This window comes from Kogia breviceps, chromosome 4, assembly GCF_026419965.1.
Source record: "Kogia breviceps isolate mKogBre1 chromosome 4, mKogBre1 haplotype 1, whole genome shotgun sequence".
NCBI classification, from domain to species: domain Eukaryota; kingdom Metazoa; phylum Chordata; class Mammalia; order Artiodactyla; family Physeteridae; genus Kogia; species Kogia breviceps.
This window is the reverse complement of record NC_081313.1, coordinates 116,712,318-116,734,991: the sequence shown is the minus strand read 5'-3', so window position 1 is coordinate 116,734,991 and position 22,674 is coordinate 116,712,318. Positions and strand designations below refer to the sequence as shown.

General features: G+C 53.9%; 1 protein-coding gene and 1 long non-coding RNA gene across 4 annotated transcripts in view; one reads left to right on the top strand and one right to left on the bottom strand.

Annotated features, from left to right (window-relative positions):
• Positions 1 to 3,519, bottom strand: part of CXXC5 (CXXC finger protein 5) — a 34,333-nt gene extending 30,814 nt beyond the window's left edge. The window contains exon 1 of one of the 3 annotated variants that reach the window (XM_067031758.1): positions 3,450 to 3,519. The gene's annotated coding sequence lies outside the window, so the exon portion shown is untranslated. Of the gene's footprint in view, positions 1 to 2,443; positions 2,530 to 2,607; positions 2,768 to 3,449 lie in introns of those variants that run through there. The other 2 variants (XM_059061315.2, XM_059061316.2) reach the window with 2 other exon arrangements.
• LOC131755125 (uncharacterized) lies at positions 1,976 to 21,718 on the top strand. Its single transcript, XR_010840246.1, has 3 exons — positions 1,976 to 2,122; positions 2,272 to 2,539; positions 20,369 to 21,718. It is a non-coding gene; the product is annotated as an uncharacterized lncRNA (long non-coding RNA).
• Positions 21,719 to 22,674: the final 956 nt, after the last annotated feature.

Genomic DNA, 22,674 nt, shown 5'->3' with positions numbered 1-22,674 from the left:
CCCTCCCCTTCCCCCACCCAGCCCAGCCCTGCCGGGTGGACATTCCAGGCCTCACGTGATAAAGACGAGGCCGCTGGCCCACGGGTAAGTCAACAGGCTCTGTCGGGGGAGAGATAGGAGGCCCTGGCCAGGGTCACCTGCTGAGCCGGGAAAACAGCCGGGCCCAAATACACACATAAATAAGGCGCCAACGGACAGCCAGTCAGCCAAGGGTCTGTCTTCTGCAGAGGAACCTCTGCCCCCACCTTGGAAAGGGAGGTGGCATGGGAGAGGGAGGTGCAAGGCTAGCTCTTGCTTCCCTGGGAGAGCCCCAGATCCTGCCAGGATTGGAGGTGGGCATGTGGGAGCGGTGGGCTTCTACCGAGACCCCCAGGTCTGACGGAAAACTCAGAGGCCAACCTCCTTCAGCTGTTCCCACCCCTTCCCAGGGCAAAAATCACCCCCTCTTCCTCCTCCCCAAGGAGAGAGGACAATTTCCGTTCTGGGAAGGGGGTGACAGCTGCAGAGCGGGCCACTACCCGCTCCCCCCCCTCCCCAAGCTCTTGCTTGAGTCTCATCCAGAGAAACTGCTAAATCAACACTACGCAGTAGTAGGTAGCGCTGGCCTCAGTCTCCCCGCATCGCTCTCAAAAAGGGGTTTGGGAGGAGGCTTCGGGTTCCTGGGTTTCCTAAGACGGTTGGCATCTAGGGTACGAGGGTCTTTCGGGAGGGGGCTCAGGGCAAGCTTAGGCCAGCACGCCCCCTAAAAACATCTAATTTAAATGCTCTCAGTTACATGGACAGCCATCCCCCGGCCCCCCCGCCTCCCGCCCCCGCGGGCCGGGGCAGCTGAGGTGGCGCCGGGCGTTCAAATAGCGCTCCAAACAAGTCCGCAGCGACCGCGCACGCAGCCCCCGCCAGGCGGCCCCAGCGGAAAACTTGAAAGGGACTCTGTTTGCCGGCCGCCCTGGGGCGGCTCCGGCGGGGGCGAGGGCCGAACCAACGTACACGCCCCCTCCCCAGCGCTTCCTGCGCAAACGCGGAGAGGCGGGGGGGCCGGGCCCACCACAAAACCTAGGACTCCGAACAGCGCCCGCGGCGCAGGCAAAGGCGGAGGTCAAGAGGCTGACTCGCCAGAACCCCCCCTTCAGCCCCTTCTATCCGAAGACGCGACTCTCAGACCACCCAAGGTCCAGGGGGCAAAGCAGGGCGCGGCTGCCAACCCTTCAGACCCCCGTCGCAGGAGACAAGAGGAGGGAGCAAGTCTTCCCGGATGAGTCCCTACAGAATCCCCCAAATCTGCAAGGTTCCTCCTTGCAGCCCGTGGCACCAGCCCAACTCCGCGCACCCCTTCCGATTCCTGGGGTGGGGGTGGGGGTGGGGTGAGAGACCAAAAAGCGATCTTGCTCCCTCATTGGGCGCTTCAGCTCTTCTGACAGGTCCCGGAGGCGGCCCCCCATTTAAAAACTGGGGTCACTCACTTTCTGTTGATCCTACAAATAAACAAAGCCAGGCGCACCCCGCGCTCCCCGCCGGAAAGCAGCCCATTACAGGCGAGGACAACTTCCCCCAGCAAGAAAATTAACACATTCTTCTCGCGGCGGTTCGGCCCCTCGCTCTGGGGATTAGAAGAGAGGAGGGGGCTCAGGGCCAAACTTCACGGGTAAATTTGGGGCCAGAGCAGCGAAGCAGGCGCCTGGGACACCCGCCTCCCACAGCTCCGCAGCTAGAGGAACACCCCCATTCTCCCTCCCTGGCTTTGCATGCTGCTTGGCCACGCGGGGCTCAGGAGACAGCCTGAAAGACTCCCTAAGGCTAGGGAGGAAGGGAGAAAGAGGCCGCGGAGAACAGTGGTGGTCGGGGGTGATACTTCGACGGAAAAAAAAAAAAAAAAAAAGGTCAAACTTGGTCAGCCCGCCAGGCACCCCGCAGGCAGCGGGGGCGAGGAGCCGCAGGGGAAATGTAGAAGTGGCCACCGCCCCCTCCAAGTGGAGGGGGAGACTCAGCCACGCGTCGTCCTGGGCTTTAGAGCAGTAATGCCCCCAAAACACAGGGCTGCGAATGGGGTCTGTTGGGGGGAGTGCGCGCCGGAGATCTCCAATCAGCCGCCCCCGCAGGCGGAGCGCCCGCCCAACACCGAGAGGTGAGGACACGGGCTCCCGCCGCCCCTGTGCCCTCAAGCGCAAGTACTTGGGGAGGGGACCGTACCCCTCAGGGAGAGCCCCGACCCCAATCCATGGCGCCCAAGCCGCCGTCCCCGACCCTAAAACCCCTCTTTTTGTCTGAACTCAGTGATCTGCGACCGAGCTGACTGCGGCTTGGGGAGGCTTGAGTATAGAAGAGGCCATCGAGCGATCAACGGAGCTAGGGCTCCCAGCCTCCGGGGCTCCGAGGTTCAGACTACGGGCGCCCCCCGCCACACCCAAACACGGACCCCTCTTTTCCCGTCCCTGGCTCTCCGCACCTGAACTTCGGGGGAGCCCGCGCCGCCAAACTTTCCGCAGACTTGCAGCGAACTCCGGCCCCGGCCGCGCACCCGGCCCCGGGGGAGGAGAGGGAGGTAGGCGGGGAAGGGGAGGGGGCCGGCCTCCGGGGGGGGTCGGGGGAGGGCCGTGGCCCGACACCTACCGGCTCTCAGAGTCGTCCAAGCCGCCACTGCCGCCGCCGCCGCGAGGCCGAGGGGGAGGGGAGGGGCGGGGAGCTGCGCTCCGCTCTGGGCACCGCCGCCGCGGTGCGCTCCGCTCCAGCCGCGCCGCCCGCCGTGCCCGGGTCCGGAGCCGGAGTCACGCCGCCGCGGCTGGTCGGAGGCGGGGAGGGGGGGGAGCCTGCAGCACCTGCCCCTCCTCCCCCTCCCCGCGGCCCAAATTAAAAAACAACAAAAAGCAACTAATCACCCCCAAGCGTAGCGCTGAGCGGCTGGCGGAGGGCGCAGCGTGAGGCGCCCGGACTCAGCAGGCAGCGCGCATGGCTGGGCGCTGGGCTGGGCAGGGCAGGGACGCGGGGCCCGGCTTCGGGGAACAGGGTTCGGCCGCTCTTCTCTCTCGGCTCGGGCGCCTGCTCTCGCCGCCGCCGCCGCCTCTGCTGCCGCCTCTACATCCCCGCTCAGGCTCCGCCGCCTCTGCCGCCGCCGCCGCCGCGCGCCCGCCCGGGCAGGAGCTCTGAACGCTGCCCGGGGGCTGCCGGCAAAACCCGGACCGGACTCAAAGCTCCCTCCTCCTTCCTCCCCCCCCCACCTCGGTTCCCCTCCCTCCTCCCTCCGCCTCCCTCCCGACGCAGCTCTGGCCACTTGGACGCCGCAGGCTCTGAGGCCAGAGCCGCAGCCACTGCGCCTCAAGCTCCCTGCGCTCTGCCGAGGTCGGCCCAGGCTGAGCTCCCCGGCGCGCCCCGTCTTCACCTCTTTTTCTGCAACTTTACAAAAAATAAGAGGACCTCTCCCGTTCTGTGAGGAGTGCATGGGCTTGGAGACGCACCTTATGGGGAAATCCGCCATCCCTCTGCGCCCTCTCTCCAGCCGGCCGCGAAGCTACAAGGACCAGTAGGAAGGGTTTGGCCGCGCCCCTCAGCTCAGGTGCGCGTAGGGCCGAAAACTCATAGCCGAGCACTCTTGGAGCTACACGCATGTTCAAAGATTGCACCCTTCCCAGAGTGCATTCCCGGACTCGGTGGGCTCTAGTTACCCGGGAGAAAGGGGGTGGAGGTTCCTGTCCCCATTACACAGATGAGGAAACTGATCCGAGAAAGGACATTTTGTTACCTACGCTGGCCCCAACCGAAACCCCGAGTCCTGGAGCTAAAGCGACTACATTGTGGTGCCCTGAGACCGTGGCCTGTGAACTCTGAGCCCCAAACAGTGCCTAGCACAGAGAAACGCTCAACAGACACTGGTTGAAAGAGAGAACAAAAGCCCAGCGGGTACAGATTTGGGCCCGCATATCCTCGCCGTCATTCAGTGCCCCCTCCATCTGCCCAGCTTGGGCTAATCCTAAAGCTGCAGATGTCGTCTTCTCACCACTTAAGGGACCCACAGAGCGAGACCCAGGCTCACTCATATAATCCCAAAGTAGAAAGTTTCTTCAATTCTGTGGAATTCGTGGGGGTGGATTTGTGCTGCCTCCATGACAGAGAAAACAGCCCCCAGACCAGAAACCCTAACAGGAAAGGAGCAGGACGGTTTGCGAAGTCTGCCTAGGGTTAAACATTACAGCCTGAGAACGATTGGGACCCAGATAACAGGGAGTTAACTGCGGCAACCCGGTGCCTCCAGTCACTGGAGCAGTCTCGGTGGAAGAAGCAAAACTAGCTCCCACCTCGCTGTTTCCTCCTCTGTGCCGCCTGCCTCGGTGTTGGAGGGCCTGGGGCCTGGGTCTCATGGGAACAGCCGCTGGTGCCCACCCTCCAAGACTTCTAAATTTGGCTTTGGGACTTTGACCCTGCCAGGGGATAGGAGTGTGAGGGAGGTGTCAGAGGGCAGAGTTCATCTGGAATGTGTTGTCTCTCTACCTGCCCTGACCTCCCAGGTCACAGGGAATGACCATTTCTTGGACACCCCCTCCCTTCCACAAAAGCTAAGAAGTGTCCTCCTTTAACTGTGTGTCAACGAATGGCTCCCTGGGGAGGCCTTTAGCCTCTCCTCTCCTGTCCAGCAAGCTTCCTCAAAGCCACACCAAACGTACCATGTGAGTAAAGGAAGGTACTTGCTCTGAGAACAGTTTTAAGACAAACGAACACCTCCAGATTATCACCCCTAAAATGCTTAAGATAGACATTCTGGGCCCCACCCTGAGTGTCAGGTATGGTACAGTGTTAGGCACTGACCATACAAGGCGAAAGGAAGCAGGGTCCCAGGCCTAGAGGCTCAAGGATCTGCAAACACTTAGCCTACCACTATCTACCTTTTCTGGGGAAGCTGAGGCCCAAACTGTGAGGTGGGACCTGTTGCCCAGGAGTTAGCAGCAGGCCTCAGAGGATTAGGACCCAAGAAATGAAACTCAGTCCTCAGGGCTTCTGAAGCCTAGGGTGAGTGCAGAATCAGGCCCTGCATACCTGAAAAAAGCTTCATGCTGAAATCCATGGGGGGTGGGGGGGGATAGTAGCTCCACCTTAGGGAATTACTATTAATTATCTACTGTTTTCCCCCAAGACCTCTGTCCCCTCCCCATCTCAGGAAGGCAAAGCCCAAGGGGCTGCAGGCTGCAATGGAGATGAGTCAGGTGATACCAATGGTGACTTTCTCAGGGAAGGGGTGTTGGCATATGCCTGGCCTAGTTTAGAGAGTGGATCTTGGAGTCTTCCCCTTCTCCTGGAAATTAAGAAGCGGAGGGAGACCCAGATCCTCACTTATCCACCCCAGGTAGGAACCAGAGAGGAGAGTGGCAGAACTGTCCACATGGAAAATGCAACATGAACAGGAAATGCCATGTGCAAACCATCCACATAGAACTCTCTACCATAACAAGTAAGACAAGGGGGAGACACCCAGGAAGGATTGGGCGGGAGGTCTCTGGCCTTGGGAGAGACTATCCCCACCCCAGGCCCCTTCCACAAGAAGAAGTAAAGGGATCCTGGTTCACAATCCCTCCAAAAATGAGTATTGGAGTTTCATATTGCTATTCAATCAATCAGCTTAGAGTCAGGAAGCAAATTCCGTTAAGTCTCCAGTACCTGTTGGGGAGAGAAGGGCCCTGCACCCACATGCCCTGTCTTCCGGGTAGGAATGTGTCAGTCCAGTATCCTGGATCCTGCTCTCCTGGTCCTGGTTATAATATCCATAGCTGGCATTTACAAAGCCCTTACCCTGAGCAGGGCATTAAGCTAAATAGCTAAGGTAACTTATCTCATTTAATCTTTACATCAGCCCCAGTAGTAGTATTGTCCCCATTTCTCAGATGAGAAAACTGACATGAGACTGGCACCAAAGTTGTTTTCCTAACCTCAGAGATTTGCTATCCTAGTGAGGCTCCTCACATACAGATCTGCCTGGGGTTCACCTGTTCCTCATCCTGTAGTGACTCCTCAGAGCCCATAGGGCTCAGCTCAAGCCCCTTCCCCAACTTGGCCTGGCTTCCCTAACTGGTCCTATTCTTCCCTGCAATTCCTGAGCCCTGCTGACCAACACCACTCAACACTGGTAGTTCCCTCAGACACCTCAAAACTTCCCTTCAAGTATCTGTGGTTTTGCATGCACTGTTCCCTCTACCCAGAAGGGCCTTAATCAAGCTCACCTCCTGAAGCCCTCAATGATGCCCAAGAGCATGTATCACTCCACTGGGAACCTTCTTTGACTTCTACTCCCCGCCTCAGTTTGGCTTATATCTACAGAGCCAGCATTAGCCTTTGTGCAAATTAGAAAAAGCTACCACTTTTTGGCAGATATAGGTATCCCCATTTGGCAGCAGGTCATAAACTGTCTTCCAGTCTTTCTAGACCCCTTGGCCAGGTGCCTTTTTTGCAGTGCATGCACTGAACAATTGTACTCTGTGGCCTGGCTTTGGGGGCCCTCATCTGTCCCCTCCTATGGCCACAGTGACCAAACTGCACAGAAATAGCTTTTATTTGCTCATTGTCTCCCTGTCCCCTCACTACTACCACCCACGAAAATTTGTTGAGGGTAAGGGAGAGTCTCCTACCTGCTTTGGGCCTGAAGCCTGGCACTAAGTGGGTACCAGTAGTAAGGACTGTAGCCAACAGTTTTCTGAGCACTTACTATGTGTCTGGCACCACACTAATTGTTTTCTGTGAATATGCTTATTTTATCCTGGGACTCAAGACAACTGCTTAATGTTACAAAGTAGCAAAACCCAGATTTAAACCCCTGCCTTTTGTGGGGGAATCTACCTTTTCCATGACTACCATCTATCAGCTAATGTCAGTCATTAATTAAACATCCAGTGACTGGGAATGGCTGCATGAAGAGTGTGGGAGTTAGTCTCCAATAAAGACCGCCAACCCAGAGCTTGGCCTACGCCTCTCCTGAGGCCCCAGTTCCAGCATCTGTATCACAGAAAATGAGAGCCAGGGCATTTGGAGCCCTGCCTCAGGGCAGGGTACAGGATGATGCCCAGTGGGGTCACACTGGACTGTGACCTTGGCCAAAATTCCAGAGCAGGGCTGGGGGTGCAAACATGGGCAGGGGAATAGAGAAGCTTGACTGCCTAGACATGGGCCCGCCCACGCCTCTGGGGTCTCAGCCCTCACATACTGACCACTGGCCCTTCGGCCCCACCCCTGCCCCCATGACCTCTGAAGGGACAAGAGAACTGTGAAACTAGAAGGAAATTTCAGAAAAGCTAGATCTGTTTCTTAGGAGGCCAAGGTCCAGCCATCCCTAAGAAGTCAGTTTGGTGGCCCAGACTGGCCCTGAGCTGTATAAACAGTGGGGAAGGGAGGCAGGCAGAAGGGGGACTGCAGTCCCAGAATAAAATGACTCTGGGGTGAGGCTGGAAGGGAGCAGAGACCAGGCCAACACATACACTCACACTTTGTATTTCTGCTTGCACCCAGGCACAGCTACACATGTGCCAGACAACCAGAAGTAGCCCATGCTCTGCCAGGCCCAGGGAACTCAGGGGACAGTTGGGGGCATCCGTCATGCCCCTGACTTACTCTTTTTTTCTTAAGATCTTCCTTCCTTCCTTCCTTCCTTCCTTCCTTCCTTCCTTCCTTCCTTCCCTTCCTTCCCTTCCTTCCCTTCCTTCCCTTCCTTCCTTTCCTTCCCTTCCTTCCTTCCTCCCTCCCTCCCTCCCTCCCTCCCTCTCTCCCTGGCTGTGTGGGGTCTTCAATGCTGCACTCAGGCTTTGGGCTTTCTGTTGCAGGGAGCAGGGGCTACTCTTGGTTGCGGTGTGCGGGCTTCTCATTGCAGTGGCTTCTCTTGTTGCAGAGCACAGGCTCTAGGCACGCAGGCTCAGTAGTTGTGACGCACCGGCTTAGTTGCTCTGCGGCATGTGGTATCTTCCAGGACCAGGTATCAAACCCATGTCCCCTGCATTGGCAGGCGGATTCTTAACCACTGTGCCACCAGGAAGTCCCCTGACAGTAACTCTTGACTTCACTAGGCATAATCATGGTTCAACTGTCTCTCCAACAGGAAGCGGGACTGTGTGCTCCCAGAGGCCAAAGCTGTGGCTCCATGGCCTCAGGGTCAAGAAGAGGGAGGGCCTGCAAGGTAACAGAAAGGGGCCTTGGGGGAGGGGAGGACACAGCATCCCAAACCTGGAGGCCACAGACCAGGCCCAAAGTTGGGGGGCCGGTGGTGGTGTGCCCTGGGCATCCAGAAGCCTGGCCAGAAAGTTCTCTACCCAAGACCTGCAGGCTAGGGTGGGGTGATACGGAGAAAAGTTGTTGGAGTGGAGAGGTGGGGCTAGGCCTCCCCTCACAGATGTGACTCCAGAAGGCAAAGCAGGGTCTTAAATGCCCCTCACACTGAGACTTTGGAAAACAGGACCCAGCCTCCCTCCTCAGACCACACCCTATCTACCAAACCCTACTTTGCCTTCCTCTTCCAGAGAATGGGGTACTCAGGCAGTTGCCTGGGGGTAGGCCGAGGATGAACTGCTCTTTGAACTGGCGGGACTGGTTCTGTGTCTAGCCACCTGGGCAGTCACGGGTTGCTTGCCTTGCTGGGCCTGTGAGGAGGGAGGCCTCAGGAAGGGGCCCCTCGTAAATCGTTAACTCCCAGAGCAGCCTCTGCTGCTGGGTCCCCTCAGCCCCACCCCCAGTTGTGACTCTGACGCTTAGAGAGCCCACCAGCCCCCCAGAGGCCAGAGTCAGAGGTTAGAGGTCAGAGCCAGAGGTCGCAGCACCTGGACAAATCCCTCCCCCAACTATCTGGAGGGAGGTGGGGGCAGATGGTGACGGTGTCTAAGGGGAAGGCCCTTCTCTCTTCAGAGCTTCTCACCCTAGTTAGCCCTCCAGCCTTCCTACTGTAGTCCTGACCTTTGCCTCTTAGGAGAGAGTCAGGAGCTCTGGGTGGGCCTCCTGGGGCAGCCCCTGGGCAAGTCCCAACCCCACCAGACCCTTATCCTCAGGGAGATAACTATGCCAGTCCCACCCACTTCACCTCAAGGGGTATCACCAGGACTAGATAATGAATGGGTTGAGGAAAAGAATTAGATACTGTTCAGAATGGGGATAGGACCCTCAGCATTGTTCCAACCCTGCTTCCTGGTGCTGGGGTTCCCCAAGGGAAATAATAAAGGCTGCCTTTCTGAAGATATTGTGCTAAACCCTTTACCTCCTTGGTAATCTGCTTAGCAATCACATTCTCATTTTGCAAATAAGGAAACTGAGGCGCTGAGAGGAGAGGTGACTTACCTAGGCTGTGGCAGCTGTACAGGAGCAGGGCCAGGATTTGAACCCGTTGTGCTCTCAAGCTGAACCCTTGAAGGGTTCTCTGTCTCCTTCTTAAATTCCTAAACTAAAGGTGAGGAGACACCCTAAAGCCAGAATGGGCGGGACAATCCCCCCCAGTGTAACACTGGTTGTAGCTGGGGCTGATATGAGGCAGGTAGGGGAGGGTATATGGGCAGGAGACTGGCAATGCCCCCAACCTCTCTGTAAGCCCCTCCTCCAGGGCAGCTCCCCCTCAGGTCACATAGCCCCAGGTGCTACCACAGGGGAGGCTTGGCTGCTGCTCCCCCCACACCTCAGGAAGAACTCTCCTGACCCAGATGGGCTAAGGAGGGAGTACTGATGGTGCTACCACCTTTTTCGCTAGGGAGGCATCTCAGAAGCCGAGGAGACAGAGACCAAAAAAAAATCAACTTTTAATCGAGATTGTAGATTCAGAAACGATTCATAAATGAAATGATTCCCCAAGGAAATATAAAAAGTTACTTACGGCACAGCTAAATTGGGCATGCTTCAATCAGGGGCTGTTGAGAAATCATTAAGATATACAAGACGCTTTTTTAGATATATGTGGGCTCCGTCAGGAGAGATGGCCATTGCTCCAGTTAGAGAGAGATCTGGCCCTGAGCTGGCTTGGCCTGCTGGGTCACCTCCTCAGACTCATGGCTGGGGAAGGAGGGCAAAGTGGGGAGAAACCCTACCTGCCAGGTCTCAAGGGCCACTGCCCAGAGGTTGTTACTGCCCCTAGGGGCCCAGACTCTCTGGCAAGGGAGAGTGGAGCAGAAGGGATTATGGTTAGAACTTTTTATTGATTGAAGTAGCTTTTTCCCACTTTCTAACAGCAAAATGGGACATGGCAGAGCTAGAGCTACTTCCCTCAAAAAACTAAAGAGGGGACCCCCACCCCCATATCCCCTGGCCCCTTGCCCTATTGCTTGGGTCAGCCTGAGGAAGTGATCACTCTACTTGGACAGAGAAGGACCAGAATGTGCTCTCAGATCTATGTCTGAGGGCTTTGCCTTGGGGGAGGGGCAGGCCAGGGAACACTGGGGGAGTGGACAACCCTGAGGAATTCACTAGCTTTTGAGAAGACATTCTCCCCTCTCCATTGTAGCCATAATCCATTTCTTCACTGGAAGGCTTATTTGAGGTCTAACCCTCCTCTGTTGCAGCCTGTGGGGGTCTTTCTGCCTCTTCCTTTCCCAATGCCTAGGACTTTCAGGATTGAGGCTAGGACATCAGTGGAGGGTCTCTGCTGAATACTTATCACCTTCCCCCTTTGTGTACGCTCCTGGGGACCAAAACTCCTGGGCTTTAGACAAGGTCAAGGCCTTACTCATCTCCATGCTCTGTCAAGTACCTGGTCCTCAGTTGGTGTCAAATATTTACTGAAGAGGAGGGAGGGCATGAGGATGCAGCTGGGGCAATCTGTCCCGTGGGGGTGGGTGTGGACGATGAAGGAGACAGGCAAGAGCCTGCTCAGGGGACTGTAAGTGGCAGTGCCTGGACCCCCTTTCTTAGGCCCATCTGCCTGGGTAGCCCCCTCCTCCATTAAATCATCAAGGGTGGCAAGAAACCCGAGCCGGATGGTCGTGGCCACACTGCCTTGTGGGTGACCCGAACCCGATCCTGGCCAGGCCGAGGCACTATTTTAAACTCCAGCTCCAATCTGCTGCCTCATACCGTCAACGGCCCATCTCTGGTTACAAAGCCACTGCCCACCTCCCAGCCACTTCCTCCCCCCCTACCCTAGGACCCCCTAGGCTGGTGCTGGGTTCCATGTGTCTTGGGGAAACCCTGCTCTCTGTATGCCCTGGTCTGTCAACTGGCACCAGTGCTCTTCTCCATCCCCTAAGCTGAGCCCAGTTAGGCACCCTCATCCCTCTACCCACACAAGGACCAGTTGACCTTTATTTTGACTGAAAATTCCCCCATGGGGTTCTCTTCCCCAGGAGTAAGGACACACCCTGGCCAGAGAACCACACAGCCCAGGATAGGGCAGATGCTACAGGAAGAAAGGAAGTAGGTTAGACATAAGTAGGGACTTCCCAGAAGTGACACTATGCTCTAGAAAACTTTTCTTTACCTCAATGCCTGCCTGACTGCTTGAGCAGGAAGAGGGAGATGACTCCAGAGGGAGCTCCCTCCCCAGTCCTCAGGCTCAAGGGCTTCTGGGTTGGGGGGGGAGTCAGGTAGCATTTAGCCAACCCGCAGTGTCTTCTTTCCTCCCCTTCCTCAAGGGGAGAGCTCGACATTCAGGTGGCCCAGCTGTCAGCTGGCTGGGCCCGCTGGACTTGTGTCCACAATCCTCCTGCTCCAGGCAGTAGCCCCCACTGGCTCTCAGTCCTGCCAGACCTACTCCCAACCCAACACTGGCCTAGAGGGAGGCAGCAGAGACATTGCCAGGGCACCAAGGGAAGGCAGGAGGCTGATCATCCATGTGGGCTCCCCTCATCTCAAGCTGGCTGGACAGAAGGTCGCACAGGCAGCCTGAGTACCCCCATAAACGCCCCCGCTCCCCCGCCCCCATGCTATGTAGTCTCAGCAGTAAGGTGTTGGCACCAAGCCTGGTGCAGCTGAGCAGTGACGCCAAATGCTCTGCCATCTCAGGCAAGCATGGTTCCCTCCAACCTAGCAGGGGCCATGGGGAGGGGGAAGAGTGTTTCCCACCCTCCTGGGCCTGAGACAGCTGGGGACAGAGCCTTTATGGAAACCTCCCTTTCCACTACTGAAGAGGATATATGGCATCCCCATGGGGTCCTAGCCACCCCTTCCAACCCAGGGGGCTAGTCCTGAGGTTAGACCAGTGATTCTCAACTAGAGCTGATTTTGCCTCCCAGGGGGCACTGGGCAATATCTGGAGACATTTTTGGTTGTCACAACTGCTACTAAGCATCTTACAATGCACAGGACAAAGAATTAAATGGCCCAAAATGTCAATAGTGCTGATGTTGAGAAACCCTGGGAAGAAGACCCTGACTAATCTGGGAGCCTGGTAGGAGATAGGAGGTATTCTCCACACACACTCACAGGGGCTGAGGCTCATAATTTTCCACCCCCAACAGGCAGAGAAGGTCCTCCTGCCATTCTGGCTTCAAAGGCCCCTTATAGCCTGAGGAATGTGGTAAGCCGCCTGCCTGCCCACCCACCCACCAGCCTCTGGGCTTGTTAGAAAAAGTGCCCATGGGGGGATGGGGATAGCAAAACTTCACCTGCCCATGATTAGAATTCAGACATATCCTACCTACCAAGCGAGCTCTACAGAGCCCTCCCCTCAAGACGACCTGGGCCTGTGCAAAAGTATAGGGGTTGCCCTGCCCCACCAGACCCATCCCCAGAGGGTTGGCCCAGCATGGGGCTGGCTGGAAGCTCTGGCCTCCTCCTCATCTCTGCCTCCTCCCATTTCTATTTAGGAGGCAGCCATGGTGGCTCGGCTCTTGTCTCTGGTTTCCTAGGGAGCTCTGCTGAAGCAGCCCAGCCTCCATGGGTCCATCTGTCAGGGAGGCTGTTCCGCCCCATCGATTGCTGTTCCCAGGGGGCTATGCTGCTCGAGGGACCCAATGTGGCGGCCAGATAGGAGGGAACTACACCGATAAGACGGGGTGGGGGCAGCTTGGCAGCAGGCAGAGCTGAGGGGAGCTGACACTTCAGGGAGAAGAAACAAAGCTAGACAGGCATGAGAAATGCAGAGGGCCAGGGGCACCAAGGCAGGAGGCTGGCTGGAATGACCTCTGAAGCCAGCTGGCACTCTCAGGACTCCGTTTTGCTCCTGGACACACCAAATTCCCACTTGCAAAGACAATAATAATAATTGCTAACACATGTTGAGCAGGAACAGTATGTCCAGCACTGGATTGGGGGCTTTGCACACCTCTGCTTTCATCTGAGGCTCACACTCATCCAAAGCAGGTGCTGTTATATTCCTCCACAGGGGAGGAAGAGAACCAGAGAGGTTACAGCACTTGTCTGCAGGCACACAGAGGAGCTGGGGCTAGAATTGGAGGCGGATCAGCCTGGGCAGCAGCTATGCCCCAGTCCCAGACACCGCCAGGCCTAGGGGGAGGAGGCGTGTCTCGCCAGGCAAGAGGCCCTGCCCGCCCTCCCCATGGAGCCGCCTCCTCCCCTGGGCTCTGTGACATCTGCCCCGCTTCCCGGCCCCAGACAGCTGCCCAAAGCCACGTCAGCACTTCCACCGGGGAGCCTGGAAACTGGCTCTGGCCCCTGGGCAAAGGGGGACCAAGAAGGCTGGGTCCCCGACAGGGTGGCCTTGAGAGACTGTGATCCACTCAGCCCAGCAGGTGGTGGGTCAGCATGACCTTGGGTTGGGCTTTTCAGAGCCTCAGTTTCCCCTGTTCAGATGGGAGGGGGTTGCTTTGGGAAGGGTTCAGAGAAGGATGCAGCAGCATCTTGGGTAGACAGGAGCAAACATTCCCTTGCAGCCAGAGTTCTGGGGGCACCCCAGGGAGCTTGCGACCCCCACTGTCCACTCGGGGCCAGGTGGTCATTTGGCAAGGCTCACAGGGGTGAGGGGGACGGTGGGGAGGTGTCTATGCCCGGCCCAAGCCCGAGCACAGGCTGGCTGGGGCCAGAGATAACCGGCGCCTCCCGGAAAATCATTAGCATCTGTTTGGGCCACGGCAAAGCTGGCCCGCAGGCGCCTCCGCCCGCCGGAAACGGCCCCCCACGCCCCCACCCGGGTGCGCCTCACAGGCGCACCGACCGACCGTGCCCCCACCCTCCCTGGGGCCAGCTCAAACTGGTGGAGCGACAGCATCCACCCACCCAAGGAGGAAGGTCTGGGTGCAGGGCCGCAGGCCGGGCAGGCGGGGGTCTGGCCTCTCCGTCGGGCGTCCTGGCGCAGCGTGGGCGGTCCGGTCCGCGCTCTGGGCGATCCAGGCCGGCTCTTAGTGGTGCCCGCGCTGGCGGCAGCCCAGGGAGTGTGTGGAAATGACACCGCCAGGGCGGCGGAGATCCCCCCTCCTGACATTGGCTGGAAAGTGGAGCAGCTCGTCAGGGACAATCAATGGCGATCGATCGCTGCACAGCGCGGGCGGGCGGCGCGGGGGAGGGGCAGCGGTGCTGGCAGGGGTGGGGGCATACGCGGCTGAGGTCAGACAACACACAGATCCGAAAAGGGGCACAGCGGCACATGGGGTCACACGGACACACAATCTGTACAGGGATGGGCCACTATGGGCCACTGCCCCCACCAAGGAATCACACTCACCTCACGGAGTTACAGCACACTACAACAGTCTCTGACACAAGTTAGGACAGGAGGTCAAGGGGTCAAACAAATGGCTGGTTCCCCCGACACACACAATAGGGTCACAGACACATAACAATACAGCCAGTCACGCTATCACACAACCAGTTCACACCACCACAACCAATGACCCTACACTAGACACCCACATCACCAAGACACAAAATGAGTCATACATTCTACTAGCTGGTCTCAACTACAGGACAGAAGGGAGTTACATACTCTGGCTGCACAACAAAGCAAAAAAGTCACACAGCCAAATCATACACCATCACCTCAAAAAACATTGTCAAATTGGGTCTTAAACTATGGAACAACACAGTGGAGCCCCATATTGGCAACACAAAACAGTACAGAGAGCCCAAGTATACAATAGGACCCCACACTGCCACAAGTTGCACTTCAGCAAGTAAGACAGAGATGCAGCTGTATCACATCTGCCAACGAGAATATAACATGGCACAATAAACATTGTGGCACAGGCAAACCAGCATTAACTCTCAGGGTTCTGACAGAACCAAATGAGCTACTGCAGGTTAGGCACTTAGCACAGGGCCAAGCACATGGTAAGCACTCAAAACACAGAGGGTAGTGGGATCATTTTTAATGTCTGTATACTAGTTAAGTCATATCAATATAATGATTGTAACTACTTAATAGCATCACTCTCTCCAGATATGTCCATTTCTCTCCAGGAACCTGATTCATCCCAACAACAAAATTAGTTCAGCCATTACACACACCTGGGAAACACAATTCAAGTGTCACAAACCACTCACACTGCTGCACTCACTCACACAGTGGCCACACATATCAATTCCCCTAGTACACTGCCACACTGGCCACACACACTTTGGGACTTCCGTGGGGAAACCACCCCCAATCTCTCATGAGGTACAACTCAACTAGTACATAGCTACTGGCCCCATTTCCTGCCACTCTCACAGGCTGTAGAACACAAAGCACCGCCCACCCAGCAGTGATCTGCTCTCTCAGTTAAAATAAGGTCCAGAACCTCCGACGAAAGCTCCTTAAGGACCATCCCTGATCAGTCTCTCTCCATTCCGCCATTTTTCGTACAGAAACTGAGGCATCAGTTCCAGAGCGCTCCCTGTTCTAAGTCTAAAGCAGGAAAGAGGGCTGGCCCCTGATCTCAGAAATCCACCCCACCCCTCACCACCATCATTTCCCAGTGGTACATGTGTGTAGGAAAAAGGCCAAGATCCCTCATTCCTTCAACACACCCTTACAGGCCACTCCTGTGCTTCCAGTTGTAGGGCCAGCTGGGCTGTAGCCATCACTTCCTCCAGTTAAGGCCTGGGACCTCCCAGGGACTTCCAGGAATCCCTTGCAGCCAGGGAGCTCCCCCTAAAGATTCCACCCAGAAAGACTTCAAACATTCCCTAGTTTTGCCTGGCTGTGTAACACTGCCTAATTCCCCAGCCTCTCTGTGCCTGGATCCCAAATCCTGCCTGTTGATCCAAGATTCCAATGGCTGCCCCCCTTTGAGATCTCATGCACGCACACACAGGCACTCTTTAAGAAAGCGCAGAACCACTAGGTGGCCTGTGCTCTAGAATGGGGGAAAGCAAGGATTCTGGGCTGTGGGCAGTGCTACACTCACCCATGTCTCATCCCTTACTCTCATCCTTCAGGTAGGGCAGGGAAACAGCTGGGAGAGGTCTGGCCTCCTTCCACATCCCCACTCCCATATGGCTGGAGGCAGCTCTTCCTAACATCCCCTTCCAGGCTTTTATTCACCAGAAAAGGGTAGCTGAGCTCCCCTTTTGTCCCCCAAGAGAAACAGAGGGACACAAACTCTGTGCAGGCGCACACAGGCTGGCCAGGCATATCCATCTAAATGCCTACCCATTCTGTTTTTAGGCACATTCTTGCAGGCCCTGCCAAGTGGGTATGAAAGGCATAGGCCCCAAAGGGGCCCAGGCAGCCTGCCCCAAGTCCCTGGGTGTCCCAGGAGCTGGTCCTGCTCAAAATCATCTGGCTTGTATAAGAGTTCAGCAAAAATGTCCAACTACCCAGGGCTACTTCCCTGAATCCATAAGCACGCACAGCTGCAACCCTTTAATTTGATAAGGCCATCTTCCACCAAGCATTGCCTATGGGCCAGGCTGGGCCAAGTGCCCATTTTCCAGATGAGAAAACCAAGCAAAGGAGAGAGATATTAGTTGCTCAAGAATATACAACTGAAAAGTCATGGGCCTGTGATTCAAATACAGATTCAACTTCTGTTCCTCAAAAGCTACACAGTTTAGGCTCACACCCATATGCATAAACACTAAGGAATGTCCATGCTCACAATTCTCTCACACGTTCCTACACACATGGGCAGCCCCCTCCTGCACATACTCACACATACAAGCAGGCCTACACTCTCCCACGCCTGGGGCTGTCAGCCACATTCTCCATGGCTCCCTCCCTCCAACAGGGACAGGGACAGGCAGGGAGTCCACATTCCCAGGTTTCCGCCCTGACCCTGCCCCCCCACCCTTCCCCACTCAAAGCACACATTCCTCCTGCTACAGCCAGATAACCAGCCCCAGGGGGAGGCCTGGGAGGAAGCAAGGCATTCTGGGGCCTGGACTGCTGGGCCTACTCTGGGCTGCCTAAGCCAGCTCTACTGCCTGAATCTAGCATGGTAGGAAGCCAGGAGCTTTCCCTGCAGATAGCCCCCACCCTTCTAGCCACGCTAGACCCAAGGCTTCCCTCCATATTCCAGGGACTTTCTTATGCTCAGAGATTTACACTCCAGGAAGGGCCCCCAAGGGTCTCCCAACTCACCCTTTGGATGAAAAATCCCTTATACAGTTAGTAACTAGAGCAGAACCTGGGGAGCCCCCAGGACTCCTCTCTCTCCCACTCTTAAAGAGTTCTCAGCAGGTGAAAGCGCAGGTTCCATGCACCAACAGCCCCTAGGCAGTTTTCCCCATCTGGGGGTAGTGGCAGTTAATTCTCACAGCTCAGCCTGGGGTGCAGCCACTTGGCGGGCTCAGCAAATCTGGAGATATTTGCATACCCAGATGGCCGAGCCTGGAATTTCAAAGAATTCCCCAAGAAGAGGCAGCTGGTTTCCGGGTAGTGGCCCTGGAGGCTCACAGCTGTTGGGCTGGAAGACTGGGGAGTCTGGGGCCCCAACATACAAGATAAGATTGAAAAGGACAAGGGAAGAACATCTCCCAAGCCCTATCACGAGCCCCCAGCTCTGTTCTTCCTGTCCCCAGCCCTCCACCCCTCAGGTATGAAAAGTCATGTTCTGGTTGCCCAGAGTAGGTAGGCAGGCAAAGGAGACAGGGCTACTTGGCTAGAGCCTCAGAGACTGCCTGCCTTTGGGGAAAGGTAACAGTGGGCACCAGACAGAGAAGTGCCATAAATATGAGATCCCCTTGTTCACATGAAGCAACAGATAGGCCTTTGTCCCCATGCAACCTGCAGCTAGGTGGGCAAAGGCCCTGGCCTGGTCCCTACGAACCTGTCCACACACAGGTATACAGCTACTATACCAATGGTGAGGGAAATGGGGAGCTGGTGGCTTGACACTTCTGGCAGGCCTTGGGCTAGAATATTAATCTGTTCCCTCATTGTGATTAAGGCTATGATGGAGCATAATGAACTAGACACTGGGCCATCCAGTTCTGGATAAACCGTAAACAAAGTCAAACCCAAACAGGCCTCCCCACGCCAACCAAACCCCTCCCAGGTTCTGTCCAAGCCGATTTACTGACCACCTACCTCATGGTTGCTACAGCTATAGGTCACCACTGCCCTCTGCTGGCAACTCAGGCACTAGCATCCACTCAGATACCAGCTCGCTCCCTACCCAAGCAAATACACTTCAGTCACCTCCTACATCTGTGGGCATAGAAACTTAAGCCTACCCAACTGTTACTTAAGTCAGAAGGTGGCAGGGGGCAGGATTAGCAGAGGAACCCAGGGACACAGTGTGTCAAAGGAGAAATCACAAAGGAATTCTGCCCCTCTTCCTAAAATTTACGTCCAAAACTTCAAGTGTCCTTTCTCTCCAGCTTAGAGGTTAAAACCCCACACTCATGCAACAGTGCTTGCCTCATAACCTGTTGCAATGCACCAGAACCTCCCCTTTACCCCTTGTCTTATGCCTTCTCTTTGTGCCCTCCGAAGGAGGGCCAGGCTTAGATGAACTGGAACCATCCTTTGAAAAAGCTCAACTTCTCTGGCAGGTCTGAGAAAGTCTTTGTTCCCCTGGTTCCTTCTGTTACACTGCAGCAGGTGACTGGAAGTCCTGGGCGCCTCTGAAACAAGGCCAGGTCCCCTCAACTTTTACTGCAATACCCTGCAAGCAGCCACACCTTTCAAAGATGGCAGAGATGTGGAATGGAGGTGGGGGGAGACTGCCCAGAAGGACCTAACCAGTATTGCCCCTTAATTAGCTGGGGGAAGCTCCAGATGCCCCTGTCAGGTAGGTAGGCTAGATTTGCCAACTACCTCAATCATGGAACATCTCTCACCCCTGAGCTGGCTCTGGAGCCCAAATGTCAGGTTGTATTTGTGTACTGTTTCTAGAAACCTCCAAGTCAGAAGGCCTAAGTAGCAGTTTTAGAGCTTTCAAAGCTACTCACTTCCTATGGAAAACTTCAAAGGTGAGAAAGCTGGCCAAACCCTTCCTACTCACTCTAGTTCTCTAGAGGTCCTACAATTTAGGGTAGGGGAGTATCCTTTAAGAGTCAAGATTTTTAAGTACTTAGGAAGAAATTCAAACAGGAGAACAAGTGGCTCAGGGCAAGGAGCAAGGTTCCTGGGAAAATGGCTGCTGTCGCCCCTCATATCCTTAGGAGAAGTCTGAAAAGGAACATGGCACACTGACTGAGGCTGGTGCTGCTCTTCTCTGGACATCAGTCACCAGAGGCCTGGGCACTCAGTTAACAACTTCTTGGCCTTTCCAAAAGTGATCAATCATTTGCTTTCACTGTATATACATTGTAGGGTTATCAGGAACCCCAGTCCTGGAAAAGGCCATTCTATTAATAACAACTCACACAGGAGGTTAAAAGCAAACAAAACCCCCACTCAATTGAAAACTATTAAGTGCTATCCTGGTGCTAATACATTCATATAGTTCTTCATCTGATAAGAGGCAGGCTACAGTTTGCCTCCGGTTAAGGTGCAGCTCCACAAAAAATTCAAAGATGAAAAGTAATCAATTGTCACAAAAATGTCTGACTCTGCCTCTTCTTCAATCAGCCCAGGAGCAGGCACTGAGAAAGGGCAAAGCTGGCTCGTGACTGTGTCACACATTCAGCCACTGAGACCAAAGGCCTTAAAGGCTTTACAGTCAGTCCCAAGCTTTGAGCTTTGCCACTTATATTGACTAGGGTAAAATATGGCAACAATGGGGGAATGGATGTGTTTTGGGATTGCCCTGAGAAAGTGATCCCATGGCCGGTTTTCATTATTTCTAAGTCCATCCCAGGAATTGTATTCAGGCACCTCTGAATATCCCTGGAAATATTCAGAGGTGCCTGAATACCAACCACTTATACCAGCTGGGGCTAAGGTTAGGAAAAAGCTTTTAAGGAAGGCTTTTGTTTGGTACAGAGAACTCAGAGCCACTTTTCATCTAAGCGCACGCACAACAAAGGAATGATGAAACAGCAAACAGGCTCCAGGAGTGTCCCAAAGGAAGTCTATTTTCTCTTCCTGGATGGATATGAATGTATATTCTGATAGTTTGCTGCCTTCATAGTTATTCCCATATTAAAAGTCTGCTTTCTCCACCCTCTCCAGGCTGCTGGCCCCGGCCAGGATCCTGAATGGCTTTTTAGCATGCTCCAAGTTCTACATTTGGGAGCTACCAGATGACAAACCTCACTGGCTGAAAGCTGGACTGGACTTGGGTATCTCTATCTCCTTGTGGATCTATCTCATCAAACATAATGAAGATGTTTTAGAATATAAAAGAAGAAATGGGTTGGAATAAACTTTTGAAATACTAATACAGTATGTCCCATATAGTGATTATAACAGTTCCTTTGGATTTACCAATCTGTTGAGTTATAAACGTAAGAGAAAAAGTTTTAAGTGATATTACGTTGAGTAACCATTTGTGCTTTGCTTAAATGGGAAAAAAAAATCTGCTTTCTCTACCATCACAATCACCAGAATAACCCATCATGTGAAATAAAGACTGTTTCACAAAGGGAATGAAATGGAGATGGGTGCCTAACATGAGTGACAATTTTCTGCAGGGGTAATAAAGATGCTATTCCTGAGTAGGAAGGAAGGAAAGATGTGTTCATAATTCAGAAGATCTAGGAACTGAAGAAAGTTCTTCTATTAAAACCTAGCCACTGGGTGTTAATGGGTATGGTACAGCAGACTAAGACAAAAGCCACAGTTTCACTCTAATTACAGACAAGGGGCGGTTTACAGGCATTCCAACTGTAGGTTAGAAACAATTCATTTCTTCTGACAACCTACCTAGAGCTCCAAATTACTTGTTGAGGCGAAGAGGAATGACTAGAAAAGTGGAATACTGTAGCTGTTAGAAGTAGAAAAGGAACGCCTCAATTGCTAGGTCAGTGCAGAGAACATGGGCCCCTCTCTCTGACCACCACATCCTTCTCTCTATAGACCTCCCTGCTGCTCCCCACCCCAAGAGTCCTCTTTCCAAATCTTTATATTACCCAAAGTGTAGAAACTAGCAGGACAACGCTACCTTTGACCACTGGCCAGTAACAGAGCATGCAAGTATCCAAAATCATGTAGCTTTACCAAAAGAGACTGTTCCAACTATAACTTGATCAAGCACTCCATGTTGTTAAAAAGCAAAGCAGGGGCCTCCCTGGTGGCGCAGTGGTTAACAATCTGCCTGCCAATGCAGGGGACACGGGTTCAAGCCCTGGTCTTAGAAGATCCCACATGCCGCGGAGCAACTAAGCCCGTGCGCCACAACTACTGAGCCTGCATTCTAGTGCCCGCAAGCCACAACTACTGAAGCCCACGTGTGCCTAGAGCCTGTGCTCTGCAACAAGAGAAGCTATTGCAATGAGAAGCCTGTGCACCTCAACGAAGAGTAGCCCCTGCTTGCCACAACTAGAGAAAGCCCACGTGCAGCAATGAAGACCCAACACAGCCAAAAATAAATAAATAATATTTTTAAAAAAGCAAAGCAATTAACATATACACACTACTATATATAAAACAGATAACCAACAAGGACCTACTGTATAGCATGGGGAACTATACTCAATATTTTGTAATAACCTGTAAGGGAGAAGAATTTATATATATATATATATATATATATATATATACACACACACACACACACACACACACACACACACACATATATACATATATACATATATATGTAACTGAATCACTTTGCTGTACACCTGAAACTAACACAACACTGTAAACCAACTATACTTCAATTAAAAACAAAAAAGAAGCAACAGGAACCCATACACTTGACATTCCTTTGTAACCACTGCCTCACCAAGATAATCAAACCTACTGCAAACAAGCTTTCACATGTGATAAAACTGGAGCCACTTCTGTAAAAAGCAATGTGATCCCAGATGAGACCCATCCTGAGTTACACCCTTTTTTTTTTGAGTGGGGAAGGTGGTCTCCCTCACTGAGCCTTCATTCTGGCCAAGGTATATATAAGCAGACTGGACCAAATATGTTCCAAGCTCAAATGGGCAAGACCAAACTGCATTCAAAAGCCAAATGTTTCATGAACACCAGGATGACTTTTACTTCAGCACATTACTTAAAAGTACTCTTGTGAAAATATCTACATTACGACCTAATCTGCTGTCTAAGATGACAAAGAATGGGGTTTGAAAGGATCTGTGCAACTACCCCATGGTCAACAGTCAAAAACTGAATTCCCACTTACCCATGATACTGAGAATGAGGGTAATTTAAGGTTAGAGCTCAATTCTAACTCCTTTACCCACAACTATTAATAGTCAAACTTCTTTGCAAGGTCAAGGATGCTAGAAATGCTAATGATAAGTAGCCAGCAGCTAAAATGAAGCACTTTAAAGGTTTCAGGTATCACATCTTAGTTCTGAGAT